Genomic DNA, 13,341 nt, shown 5'->3' with positions numbered 1-13,341 from the left:
AATCGATAGGTATCGTAAGAAAGTACCACTGCAAGAGTAATGCAATTTGTGTTAGCAGTGAAGACAGTTTGGCCAAAATATTCGCTTGTTTTGAGAGTCTTGAAGACCTGCTACCTGCTCCAGTCAGAGTCATTTATCCCACACATTAGAGAAGTGTGTTTCATACGTATGCCTATAAGACACTAAACTCGGGATGTGAGAACATGGCGACAATAGCTGCCAACACGTCTTGCTGCCGCCTAGCGGCAGCTGTGTGAAACTGCTGCTGCTCTGGGTGGATGGTGCGAGAGCAAACGACTCTACGATCTAAGTTTTACACCCAAAACTGCCAAATCTACAGTTGACAGAGCTGCCACTTACTAAGAACGACACCTCGCAGTAATTAGTTCACAAATTAGCACTCGGCAGGCCTTGTGTTCCTCGCCAGAGCTGTGTAAACCTACGTCCAAGCCGAACCATGTTTGACGCGACGCCATAACTATATATACAATTTAGGAGGGCTCCTCGAATGTACTCGCTTCGGCGGTACATATACTAAAATTGGAACGATACAGAGAAGATTAGCATGGCCCCTGCGCAAGGATGACACGCAAAATCGTGAAGCGTTCCACATTTTTTTTCGCAATCTCACTCTCTCATGCCTCACATCAGCTGCTAATACCATCAGCCAACTACACAAGTTTCGCTTCATATCTGCACCCACTTGTCACAAACTATGCCCTCCATTTACGCAGTTCTCCTCCACTTTCTTTCATTCACAACAGAACATGACAAAACTGGCAATAAACCTATCCCTTACATCACCAATGCACATCTAAAATGTCACTCTAATAACAAGTCAGCAAGCACACCAAAACCACAAGTACATGTCACTAGCACCCCTTCAACACAAATCACAGCCAGGCTAAGCCTAGCACAGGCAAAAGCCTCTTCTCTTCCTCAGTATCACACTCAGCTGTCACAGCATCTCTTGCTACTGTCTCAATCATGTCATTTCATAACACACACCTACTGCCACACACAACATTTGGAAACCTTACACCAACTTTACACAAGATAGCTGCATGTTCCAAATCTTTCTCACTCACATACTTTCACTTAGACTACTGCTTAAATACACTCTAGCGCTCTAAAATTAGCTTGCATTACCTAATATTTATTTTTCTCTAACGCCTACAAAGCTTCTGGTGCCTGTAAGCCACTATCACATACTGTCTGCACACAGACCCACAATATTTATCTTTATTCATCTTCATGGCTGCAGCTGATGCCATAATTGTTTGAGCAGCATAAACAAACATGTGAAGGAAGGTGTATCTTTCATCATTAAGTGTGCAAGCTACCCCTTTACAGGAAGTTTATTTAACATTATGTTTCAAGTAACTTTCCTAGTGGCCTTGCTATCCAGCTGCAGCCTCATAATACAGACTGCAGGTGACACCTCATCAGGTTCTTAACTGAAGCATATCTGCCTGTGTAATAAGCCACTGCCCTTCACCTAAAAACCAACTATTACTGCAAATCTGTGGTGCATCAGCATGTCATGTACAAATTTCACTGGTGTGACCCACAAAGTATTTTCCCACATGTCTGGCAATCTGCCATTACATACAGTTACTTAAATAAATTCCAAAAGTGTCAGCCAATGAATACCACAACACTGAAGTGTTTAGACAGCAGACCACTATGCTAATATTAACATATAGCATTTAGATGTGAGACTCTACTATTTTGACAGCACTTTGAATCCCATCAATGTGATACAAGTCGATGGTGTTCACAATTGCAGCTGATGCACCTCTCATCCTGTGTCTAGGAGAAAGATTGGACAAACTCTGCATGCAATATTCATCATGTTACATACACAGAAGCTCTACCACATAAGCAGATACAGAGCCAGTCAAGACACAAAACACTAGCAAGCTTCAATATTACAGGAATAGACAACTACATCACAAACCAGTTTGTGTCACATGACACCAGTAGCTACTCAGTTATTAACTGCTTTCAAATACTGAATCTATCACTCGTTGTTCTGCACTAGCAATTCTTCCTGCAATAACAACATTCACCAACCTGGATTACAGCTGATTGACATTTCACAGGAACATAACTACAGCTACTAACACAATGCTAACCTGGTTTCTCTTACCACATGTCCCCTCGATATTTTAGGCTCATTCACACACCTCAATCACAGTGTTTCACTGTTGTCAAGTAGACCTGCCCTGTGTACACCTGGATCAACACAAATATATCACCTGGTACTGTACTGAAAACGGAACTATGTCCATCATTCCTACTACTATCTCACACAAGTCGCATTAACCCATCCATGCCCTGGTAATGACCTACACTGCTGTGTTTCAAAGTGTGCAATACGAATGCTGTTTTTAATGGTTCGTGAGGCTACTGTGTCTCTTCTTGCAGTCACTATTGTCTTCTGGCGCCATTGGATGAATAGAACCATGCTTGGACTCTGTGGAGTTCCTCAGTAATTTACATGGTCACAGGCTGTGTCTTCTTGTGTTGTACTTGATGTGTGAGTTAAAAGTTGCATTGCATATGAGCACTCTGTAATTAAATCGATAGGTATCGTAAGAAAGTACCACTGCAAGAGTAATGCAATTTGTGTTAGCAGTGAAGACAGTTTGGCCAAAATATTCGCTTGTTTTGAGAGTCTTGAAGACCTGCTACCTGCTCCAGTCAGAGTCATTTATCCCACACATTAGAGAAGTGTGTTTCATACGTATGCCTATAAGACACTAAACTCGGGATGTGAGAACATGGCGACAATAGCTGCCAACACGTCTTGCTGCCGCCTAGCGGCAGCTGTGTGAAACTGCTGCTGCTCTGGGTGGATGGTGCGAGAGCAAACGACTCTACGATCTAAGTTTTACACCCAAAACTGCCAAATCTACAGTTGACAGAGCTGCCACTTACTAAGAACGACACCTCGCAGTAATTAGTTCACAAATTAGCACTCGGCAGGCCTTGTGTTCCTCGCCAGAGCTGTGTAAACCTACGTCCAAGCCGAACCATGTTTGACGCGACGCCATAACTATATATACAATTTCAGAGGGCTCCTCGAATGTACTCGCTTCGGCGGTACATATACTAAAATTGGAACGATACAGAGAAGATTAGCATGGCCCCTGCGCAAGGATGACACGCAAAATCGTGAAGCGTTCCACATTTTTTTTCGCAATCTCACTCTCTCATGCCTCACATCAGCTGCTAATACCATCAGCCAACTACACAAGTTTCGCTTCATATCTGCACCCACTTGTCACAAACTATGCTCTCCATTTACGCAGTTCTCCTCCACTTTCTTTCATTCACAACAGAACATGACAAAACTGGCAATAAACCTATCCCTTACATCACCAATGCACATCTAAAATGTCACTCTAATAACAAGTCAGCAAGCACACCAAAACCACAAGTACATGTCACTAGCACCCCTTCAACACAAATCACAGCCAGGCTAAGCCTAGCACAGGCAAAAGCCTCTTCTCTTCCTCAGTATCACACTCAGCTGTCACAGCATCTCTTGCTACTGTCTCAATCATGTCATTTCATAACACACACCTACTGCCACACACAACATTTGGAAACCTTACACCAACTTTACACAAGATAGCTGCATGTTCCAAATCTTTCTCACTCACATACTTTCACTTAGACTACTGCTTAAATACACTCTAGCGCTCTAAAATTAGCTTGCATTACCTAATATTTATTTTTCTCTAACGCCTACAAAGCTTCTGGTGCCTGTAAGCCACTATCACATACTGTCTGCACACAGACCCACAATATTTATCTTTATTCATCTTCATGGCTGCAGCTGATGCCATAATTGTTTGAGCAGCATAAACAAACATGTGAAGGAAGGTGTATCTTTCATCATTAAGTGTGCAAGCTACCCCTTTACAGGAAGTTTATTTAACATTATGTTTCAAGTAACTTTCCTAGTGGCCTTGCTATCCAGCTGCAGCCTCATAATACAGACTGCAGGTGACACCTCATCAGGTTCTTAACTGAAGCATATCTGCCTGTGTAATAAGCCACTGCCCTTCACCTAAAAACCAACTATTACTGCAAATCTGTGGTGCATCAGCATGTCATGTACAAATTTCACTGGTGTGACCCACAAAGTATTTTCCCACATGTCTGGCAATCTGCCATTACATACAGTTACTTAAATAAATTCCAAAAGTGTCAGCCAATGAATACCACAACACTGAAGTGTTTAGACAGCAGACCACTATGCTAATATTAACATATAGCATTTAGATGTGAGACTCTACTATTTTGACAGCACTTTGAATCCCATCAATGTGATACAAGTCGATGGTGTTCACAATTGCAGCTGATGCACCTCTCATCCTGTGTCTAGGAGAAAGATTGGACAAACTCTGCATGCAATATTCATCATGTTACATACACAGAAGCTCTACCACATAAGCAGATACAGAGCCAGTCAAGACACAAAACACTAGCAAGCTTCAAGATTTCAGGAATAGACAACTACATCACAAACCAGTTTGTGTCACATGACACCAGTAGCTACTCAGTTATTAACTGCTTTCAAATACTAAATCTATCACTCTTTGTTCTGCACTAGCAATTCTTCCTGCAATAACAACATTCACCAACCTGGATTACAGCTGATTGACATTTCACAGGAACATAACTACAGCTACTAACACAATGCTAACCTGGTTTCTCTTACCACATGTCCCCTCGATATTTTAGGCTCATTCACACACCTCAATCACAGTGTTTCACTGTTGTCAAGTAGACCTGCCCTGTGTACACCTGGATCAACACAAATATATCACCTGGTATTGTACTGAAAACGGAACTATGTCCATCATTCCTACTACTATCTCACACAAGTCGCATTAACCCATCCATGCCCTGGTAATGACCTACACTGCTGTGTTTCAAAGTGTGCAATACGAATGCTGTTTTTAATGGTTCGTGAGGCTACTGTGTCTCTTCTTGCAGTCATTATTGTCTTCTGGCGCCATTGGATGAATAGAACCATGCTTGGTCTCTGTGGAGTTCCTCAGTAATTTACATGGTCACAGGCTGTGTCTTCTTGTGTTGTACTTGATGTGTGAGTTAAAAGTTGCATTGCATATGAGCACTCTGTAATTAAATCGATAGGTATCGTAAGAAAGTACCACTGCAAGAGTAATGCAATTTGTGTTAGCAGTGAAGACAGTTTGGCCAAAATATTCGCTTGTTTTGAGAGTCTTGAAGACCTGCTACCTGCTCCAGTCAGAGTCATTTATCCCACACATTAGAGAAGTGTGTTTCATACGTATGCCTATAAGACACTAAACTCGGGATGTGAGAACATGGCGACAATAGCTGCCAACACGTCTTGCTGCCGCCTAGCGGCAGCTGTGTGAAACTGCTGCTGCTCTGGGTGGATGGTGCGAGAGCAAACGACTCTACGATCTAAGTTTTACACCCAAAACTGCCAAATCTACAGTTGACAGAGCTGCCACTTACTAAGAACGACACCTCGCAGTAATTAGTTCACAAATTAGCACTCGGCAGGCCTTGTGTTCCTCGCCAGAGCTGTGTAAACCTACGTCCAAGCCGAACCATGTTTGACGCGACGCCATAACTATATATACAATTTCAGAGGGCTCCTCGAATGTACTCGCTTCGGCGGTACATATACTAAAATTGGAACGATACAGAGAAGATTAGCATGGCCCCTGCGCAAGGATGACACGCAAAATCGTGAAGCGTTCCACATTTTTTTTCGCAATCTCACTCTCTCATGCCTCACATCAGCTGCTAATACCATCAGCCAACTACACAAGTTTCGCTTCATATCTGCACCCACTTGTCACAAACTATGCTCTCCATTTACGCAGTTCTCCTCCACTTTCTTTCATTCACAACAGAACATGACAAAACTGGCAATAAACCTATCCCTTACATCACCAATGCACATCTAAAATGTCACTCTAATAACAAGTCAGCAAGCACACCAAAACCACAAGTACATGTCACTAGCACCCCTTCAACACAAATCACAGCCAGGCTAAGCCTAGCACAGGCAAAAGCCTCTTCTCTTCCTCAGTATCACACTCAGCTGTCACAGCATCTCTTGCTACTGTCTCAATCATGTCATTTCATAACACACACCTACTGCCACACACAACATTTGGAAACCTTACACCAACTTTACACAAGATAGCTGCATGTTCCAAATCTTTCTCACTCACATACTTTCACTTAGACTACTGCTTAAATACACTCTAGCGCTCTAAAATTAGCTTGCATTACCTAATATTTATTTTTCTCTAACGCCTACAAAGCTTCTGGTGCCTGTAAGCCACTATCACATACTGTCTGCACACAGACCCACAATATTTATCTTTATTCATCTTCATGGCTGCAGCTGATGCCATAATTGTTTGAGCAGCATAAACAAACATGTGAAGGAAGGTGTATCTTTCATCATTAAGTGTGCAAGCTACCCCTTTACAGGAAGTTTATTTAACATTATGTTTCAAGTAACTTTCCTAGTGGCCTTGCTATCCAGCTGCAGCCTCATAATACAGACTGCAGGTGACACCTCATCAGGTTCTTAACTGAAGCATATCTGCCTGTGTAATAAGCCACTGCCCTTCACCTAAAAACCAACTATTACTGCAAATCTGTGGTGCATCAGCATGTCATGTACAAATTTCACTGGTGTGACCCACAAAGTATTTTCCCACATGTCTGGCAATCTGCCATTACATACAGTTACTTAAATAAATTCCAAAAGTGTCAGCCAATGAATACCACAACACTGAAGTGTTTAGACAGCAGACCACTATGCTAATATTAACATATAGCATTTAGATGTGAGACTCTACTATTTTGACAGCACTTTGAATCCCATCAATGTGATACAAGTCGATGGTGTTCACAATTGCAGCTGATGCACCTCTCATCCTGTGTCTAGGAGAAAGATTGGACAAACTCTGCATGCAATATTCATCATGTTACATACACAGAAGCTCTACCACATAAGCAGATACAGAGCCAGTCAAGACACAAAACACTAGCAAGCTTCAAGATTTCAGGAATAGACAACTACATCACAAACCAGTTTGTGTCACATGACACCAGTAGCTACTCAGTTATTAACTGCTTTCAAATACTAAATCTATCACTCTTTGTTCTGCACTAGCAATTCTTCCTGCAATAACAACATTCACCAACCTGGATTACAGCTGATTGACATTTCACAGGAACATAACTACAGCTACTAACACAATGCTAACCTGGTTTCTCTTACCACATGTCCCCTCGATATTTTAGGCTCATTCACACACCTCAATCACAGTGTTTCACTGTTGTCAAGTAGACCTGCCCTGTGTACACCTGGATCAACACAAATATATCACCTGGTATTGTACTGAAAACGGAACTATGTCCATCATTCCTACTACTATCTCACACAAGTCGCATTAACCCATCCATGCCCTGGTAATGACCTACACTGCTGTGTTTCAAAGTGTGCAATACGAATGCTGTTTTTAATGGTTCGTGAGGCTACTGTGTCTCTTCTTGCAGTCATTATTGTCTTCTGGCGCCATTGGATGAATAGAACCATGCTTGGTCTCTGTGGAGTTCCTCAGTAATTTACATGGTCACAGGCTGTGTCTTCTTGTGTTGTACTTGATGTGTGAGTTAAAAGTTGCATTGCATATGAGCACTCTGTAATTAAATCGATAGGTATCGTAAGAAAGTACCACTGCAAGAGTAATGCAATTTGTGTTAGCAGTGAAGACAGTTTGGCCAAAATATTCGCTTGTTTTGAGAGTCTTGAAGACCTGCTACCTGCTCCAGTCAGAGTCATTTATCCCACACATTAGAGAAGTGTGTTTCATACGTATGCCTATAAGACACTAAACTCGGGATGTGAGAACATGGCGACAATAGCTGCCAACACGTCTTGCTGCCGCCTAGCGGCAGCTGTGTGAAACTGCTGCTGCTCTGGGTGGATGGTGCGAGAGCAAACGACTCTACGATCTAAGTTTTACACCCAAAACTGCCAAATCTACAGTTGACAGAGCTGCCACTTACTAAGAACGACACCTCGCAGTAATTAGTTCACAAATTAGCACTCGGCAGGCCTTGTGTTCCTCGCCAGAGCTGTGTAAACCTACGTCCAAGCCGAACCATGTTTGACGCGACGCCATAACTATATATACAATTTCAGAGGGCTCCTCGAATGTACTCGCTTCGGCGGTACATATACTAAAATTGGAACGATACAGAGAAGATTAGCATGGCCCCTGCGCAAGGATGACACGCAAAATCGTGAAGCGTTCCACATTTTTTTTCGCAATCTCACTCTCTCATGCCTCACATCAGCTGCTAATACCATCAGCCAACTACACAAGTTTCGCTTCATATCTGCAGCCACTTGTCACAAACTATGCTCTCCATTTACGCAGTTCTCCTCCACTTTCTTTCATTCACAACAGAACATGACAAAACTGGCAATAAACCTATCCCTTACATCACCAATGCACATCTAAAATGTCACTCTAATAACAAGTCAGCAAGCACACCAAAACCACAAGTACATGTCACTAGCACCCCTTCAACACAAATCACAGCCAGGCTAAGCCTAGCACAGGCAAAAGCCTCTTCTCTTCCTCAGTATCACACTCAGCTGTCACAGCATCTCTTGCTACTGTCTCAATCATGTCATTTCATAACACACACCTACTGCCACACACAACATTTGGAAACCTTACACCAACTTTACACAAGATAGCTGCATGTTCCAAATCTTTCTCACTCACATACTTTCACTTAGACTACTGCTTAAATACACTCTAGCGCTCTAAAATTAGCTTGCATTACCTAATATTTATTTTTCTCTAACGCCTACAAAGCTTCTGGTGCCTGTAAGCCACTATCACATACTGTCTGCACACAGACCCACAATATTTATCTTTATTCATCTTCATGGCTGCAGCTGATGCCATAATTGTTTGAGCAGCATAAACAAACATGTGAAGGAAGGTGTATCTTTCATCATTAAGTGTGCAAGCTACCCCTTTACAGGAAGTTTATGTAACATTATGTTTCAAGTAACTTTCCTAGTGGCCTTGCTATCCAGCTGCAGCCTCATAATACAGACTGCAGGTGACACCTCATCAGGTTCTTAACTGAAGCATATCTGCCTGTGTAATAAGCCACTGCCCTTCACCTAAAAACCAACTATTACTGCAAATCTGTGGTGCATCAGCATGTCATGTACAAATTTCACTGGTGTGACCCACAAAGTATTTTCCCACATGTCTGGCAATCTGCCATTACATACAGTTACTTAAATAAATTCCAAAAGTGTCAGCCAATGAATACCACAACACTGAAGTGTTTAGACAGCAGACCACTATGCTAATATTAACATATAGCATTTAGATGTGAGACTCTACTATTTTGACAGCACTTTGAATCCCATCAATGTGATACAAGTCGATGGTGTTCACAATTGCAGCTGATGCACCTCTCATCCTGTGTCTAGGAGAAAGATTGGACAAACTCTGCATGCAATATTCATCATGTTACATACACAGAAGCTCTACCACATAAGCAGATACAGAGCCAGTCAAGACACAAAACACTAGCAAGCTTCAAGATTTCAGGAATAGACAACTACATCACAAACCAGTTTGTGTCACATGACACCAGTAGCTACTCAGTTATTAACTGCTTTCAAATACTAAATCTATCACTCTTTGTTCTGCACTAGCAATTCTTCCTGCAATAACAACATTCACCAACCTGGATTACAGCTGATTGACATTTCACAGGAACATAACTACAGCTACTAACACAATGCTAACCTGGTTTCTCTTACCACATGTCCCCTCGATATTTTAGGCTCATTCACACACCTCAATCACAGTGTTTCACTGTTGTCAAGTAGACCTGCCCTGTGTACACCTGGATCAACACAAATATATCACCTGGTATTGTACTGAAAACGGAACTATGTCCATCATTCCTACTACTATCTCACACAAGTTGCATTAACCCATCCATGCCCTGGTAATGACCTACACTGCTGTGTTTCAAAGTGTGCAATACGAATGCTGTTTTTAATGGTTCGTGAGGCTACTGTGTCTCTTCTTGCAGTCACTATTGTCTTCTGGCGCCATTGGATGAATAGAACCATGCTTGGTCTCTGTGGAGTTCCTCAGTAATTTACATGGTCACAGGCTGTGTCTTCTTGTGTTGTACTTGATGTGTGAGTTAAAAGTTGCATTGCATATGAGCACTCTGTAATTAAATCGATAGGTATCGTAAGAAAGTACCACTGCAAGAGTAATGCAATTTGTGTTAGCAGTGAAGACAGTTTGGCCAAAATATTCGCTTGTTTTGAGAGTCTTGAAGACCTGCTACCTGCTCCAGTCAGAGTCATTTATCCCACACATTAGAGAAGTGTGTTTCATACGTATGCCTATAAGACACTAAACTCGGGATGTGAGAACATGGCGACAATAGCTGCCAACACGTCTTGCTGCCGCCTAGCGGCAGCTGTGTGAAACTGCTGCTGCTCTGGGTGGATGGTGCGAGAGCAAACGACTCTACGATCTAAGTTTTACACCCAAAACTGCCAAATCTACAGTTGACAGAGCTGCCACTTACTAAGAACGACACCTCGCAGTAATTAGTTCACAAATTAGCACTCGGCAGGCCTTGTGTTCCTCGCCAGAGCTGTGTAAACCTACGTCCAAGCCGAACCATGTTTGACGCGACGCCATAACTATATATACAATTTTTAGAGGGCTTCTCGAATGTACTCGCTTCGGCGGTACATATACTAAAATTGGAACGATACAGAGAAGATTAGCATGGCCCCTGCGCAAGGATGACACGCAAAATCGTGAAGCGTTCCACATTTTTTTTCGCAATCTCACTCTCTCATGCCTCACATCAGCTGCTAATACCATCAGCCAACTACACAAGTTTCGCTTCATATCTGCACCCACTTGTCACAAACTATGCTCTCCATTTACGCAGTTCTCCTCCACTTTCTTTCATTCACAACAGAACATGACAAAACTGGCAATAAACCTATCCCTTACATCACCAATGCACATCTAAAATGTCACTCTAATAACAAGTCAGCAAGCACACCAAAACCACAAGTACATGTCACTAGCACCCCTTCAACACAAATCACAGCCAGGCTAAGCCTAGCACAGGCAAAAGCCTCTTCTCTTCCTCAGTATCACACTCAGCTGTCACAGCATCTCTTGCTACTGTCTCAATCATGTCATTTCATAACACACACCTACTGCCACACACAACATTTGGAAACCTTACACCAACTTTACACAAGATAGCTGCATGTTCCAAATCTTTCTCACTCACATACTTTCACTTAGACTACTGCTTAAATACACTCTAGCGCTCTAAAATTAGCTTGCATTACCTAATATTTATTTTTCTCTAACGCCTACAAAGCTTCTGGTGCCTGTAAGCCACTATCACATACTGTCTGCACACAGACCCACAATATTTATCTTTATTCATCTTCATGGCTGCAGCTGATGCCATAATTGTTTGAGCAGCATAAACAAACATGTGAAGGAAGGTGTATCTTTCATCATTAAGTGTGCAAGCTACCCCTTTACAGGAAGTTTATTTAACATTATGTTTCAAGTAACTTTCCTAGTGGCCTTGCTATCCAGCTGCAGCCTCATAATACAGACTGCAGGTGACACCTCATCAGGTTCTTAACTGAAGCATATCTGCCTGTGTAATAAGCCACTGCCCTTCACCTAAAAACCAACTATTACTGCAAATCTGTGGTGCATCAGCATGTCATGTACAAATTTCACTGGTGTGACCCACAAAGTATTTTCCCACATGTCTGGCAATCTGCCATTACATACAGTTACTTAAATAAATTCCAAAAGTGTCAGCCAATGAATACCACAACACTGAAGTGTTTAGACCGCAGACCACTATGCTAATATTAACATATAGCATTTAGATGTGAGACTCTACTATTTTGACAGCACTTTGAATCCCATCAATGTGATACAAGTCGATGGTGTTCACAATTGCAGCTGATGCACCTCTCATCCTGTGTCTAGGAGAAAGATTGCACAAACTCTGCATGCAATATTCATCATGTTACATACACAGAAGCTCTACCACATAAGCAGATACAGAGCCAGTCAAGACACAAAACACTAGCAAGCTTCAAGATTTCAGGAATAGACAACTACATCACAAACCAGTTTGTGTCACATTGACACCAGTAGCAACTCAGTTATTAACTGCTTTCAAATACTAAATCTATCACTCTTTGTTCTGCACTAGCAATTCTTCCTGCAATAACAACATTCACCAACCTGGATTACAGCTGATTGACATTTCACAGGAACATAACTACAGCTACTAACACAATGCTAACCTGGTTTCTCTTACCACATGTCCCCTCGATATTTTAGGCTCATTCACACACCTCAATCACAGTGTTTCACTGTTGTCAAGTAGACCTGCCCTGTGTACACCTGGATCAACACAAATATATCACCTGGTATTGTACTGAAAACGGAACTATGTCCATCATTCCTACTACTATCTCACACAAGTTGCATTAACCCATCCATGCCCTGGTAATGACCTACACTGCTGTGTTTCAAAGTGTGCAATACGAATGCTGTTTTTAATGGTTCGTGAGGCTACTGTGTCTCTTCTTGCAGTCACTATTGTCTTCTGGCGCCATTGGATGAATAGAACCATGCTTGGTCTCTGTGGAGTTCCTCAGTAATTTACATGGTCACAGGCTGTGTCTTCTTGTGTTGTACTTGATGTGTGAGTTAAAAGTTGCATTGCATATGAGCACTCTGTAATTAAATCGATAGGTATCGTAAGAAAGTACCACTGCAAGAGTAATGCAATTTGTGTTAGCAGTGAAGACAGTTTGGCCAAAATATTCGCTTGTTTTGAGAGTCTTGAAGACCTGCTACCTGCTCCAGTCAGAGTCATTTATCCCACACATTAGAGAAGTGTGTTTCATACGTATGCCTATAAGACACTAAACTCGGGATGTGAGAACATGGCGACAATAGCTGCCAACACGTCTTGCTGCCGCCTAGCGGCAGCTGTGTGAAACTGCTGCTGCTCTGGGTGGATGGTGCGAGAGCAAACGACTCTACGATCTAAGTTTTACACCCAAAACTGCCAAATCTACAGTTGACAGAGCTGCCACTTACTAAGAACGACACCTCGCAGTAATTAGTTCACAAATTAGCACTCGGCAGGCCTTGTGTTCCTCGC

General features: G+C 42.2%; 5 non-coding genes across 5 annotated transcripts; all 5 read left to right on the top strand.

Annotated features, from left to right (window-relative positions):
* Positions 1-510: 510 nt before the first annotated feature.
* Positions 511-617, top strand: LOC126279388 (U6 spliceosomal RNA). Its single transcript, XR_007550871.1, has one exon. It is a non-coding gene; the product is annotated as a U6 spliceosomal RNA (small nuclear RNA).
* Positions 618-3,093: 2,476 nt separating this feature from the next.
* Positions 3,094-3,200, top strand: LOC126279387 (U6 spliceosomal RNA). Its single transcript, XR_007550870.1, has one exon. It is a non-coding gene; the product is annotated as a U6 spliceosomal RNA (small nuclear RNA).
* Positions 3,201-5,676: 2,476 nt separating this feature from the next.
* Positions 5,677-5,783, top strand: LOC126279386 (U6 spliceosomal RNA). Its single transcript, XR_007550869.1, has one exon. It is a non-coding gene; the product is annotated as a U6 spliceosomal RNA (small nuclear RNA).
* Positions 5,784-8,259: 2,476 nt separating this feature from the next.
* Positions 8,260-8,366, top strand: LOC126279385 (U6 spliceosomal RNA). Its single transcript, XR_007550868.1, has one exon. It is a non-coding gene; the product is annotated as a U6 spliceosomal RNA (small nuclear RNA).
* Positions 8,367-10,843: 2,477 nt separating this feature from the next.
* LOC126279384 (U6 spliceosomal RNA) lies at positions 10,844-10,950 on the top strand. Its single transcript, XR_007550867.1, has one exon. It is a non-coding gene; the product is annotated as a U6 spliceosomal RNA (small nuclear RNA).
* The last annotated feature ends 2,391 nt before the right edge of the window (positions 10,951-13,341 follow it).

The sequence above is a fragment of the Schistocerca gregaria genome, chromosome 6, assembly GCF_023897955.1.
Source record: "Schistocerca gregaria isolate iqSchGreg1 chromosome 6, iqSchGreg1.2, whole genome shotgun sequence".
NCBI lineage: Eukaryota > Metazoa > Arthropoda > Insecta > Orthoptera > Acrididae > Schistocerca > Schistocerca gregaria.
This window is presented reverse-complemented; position numbering and strand designations above follow the sequence as displayed.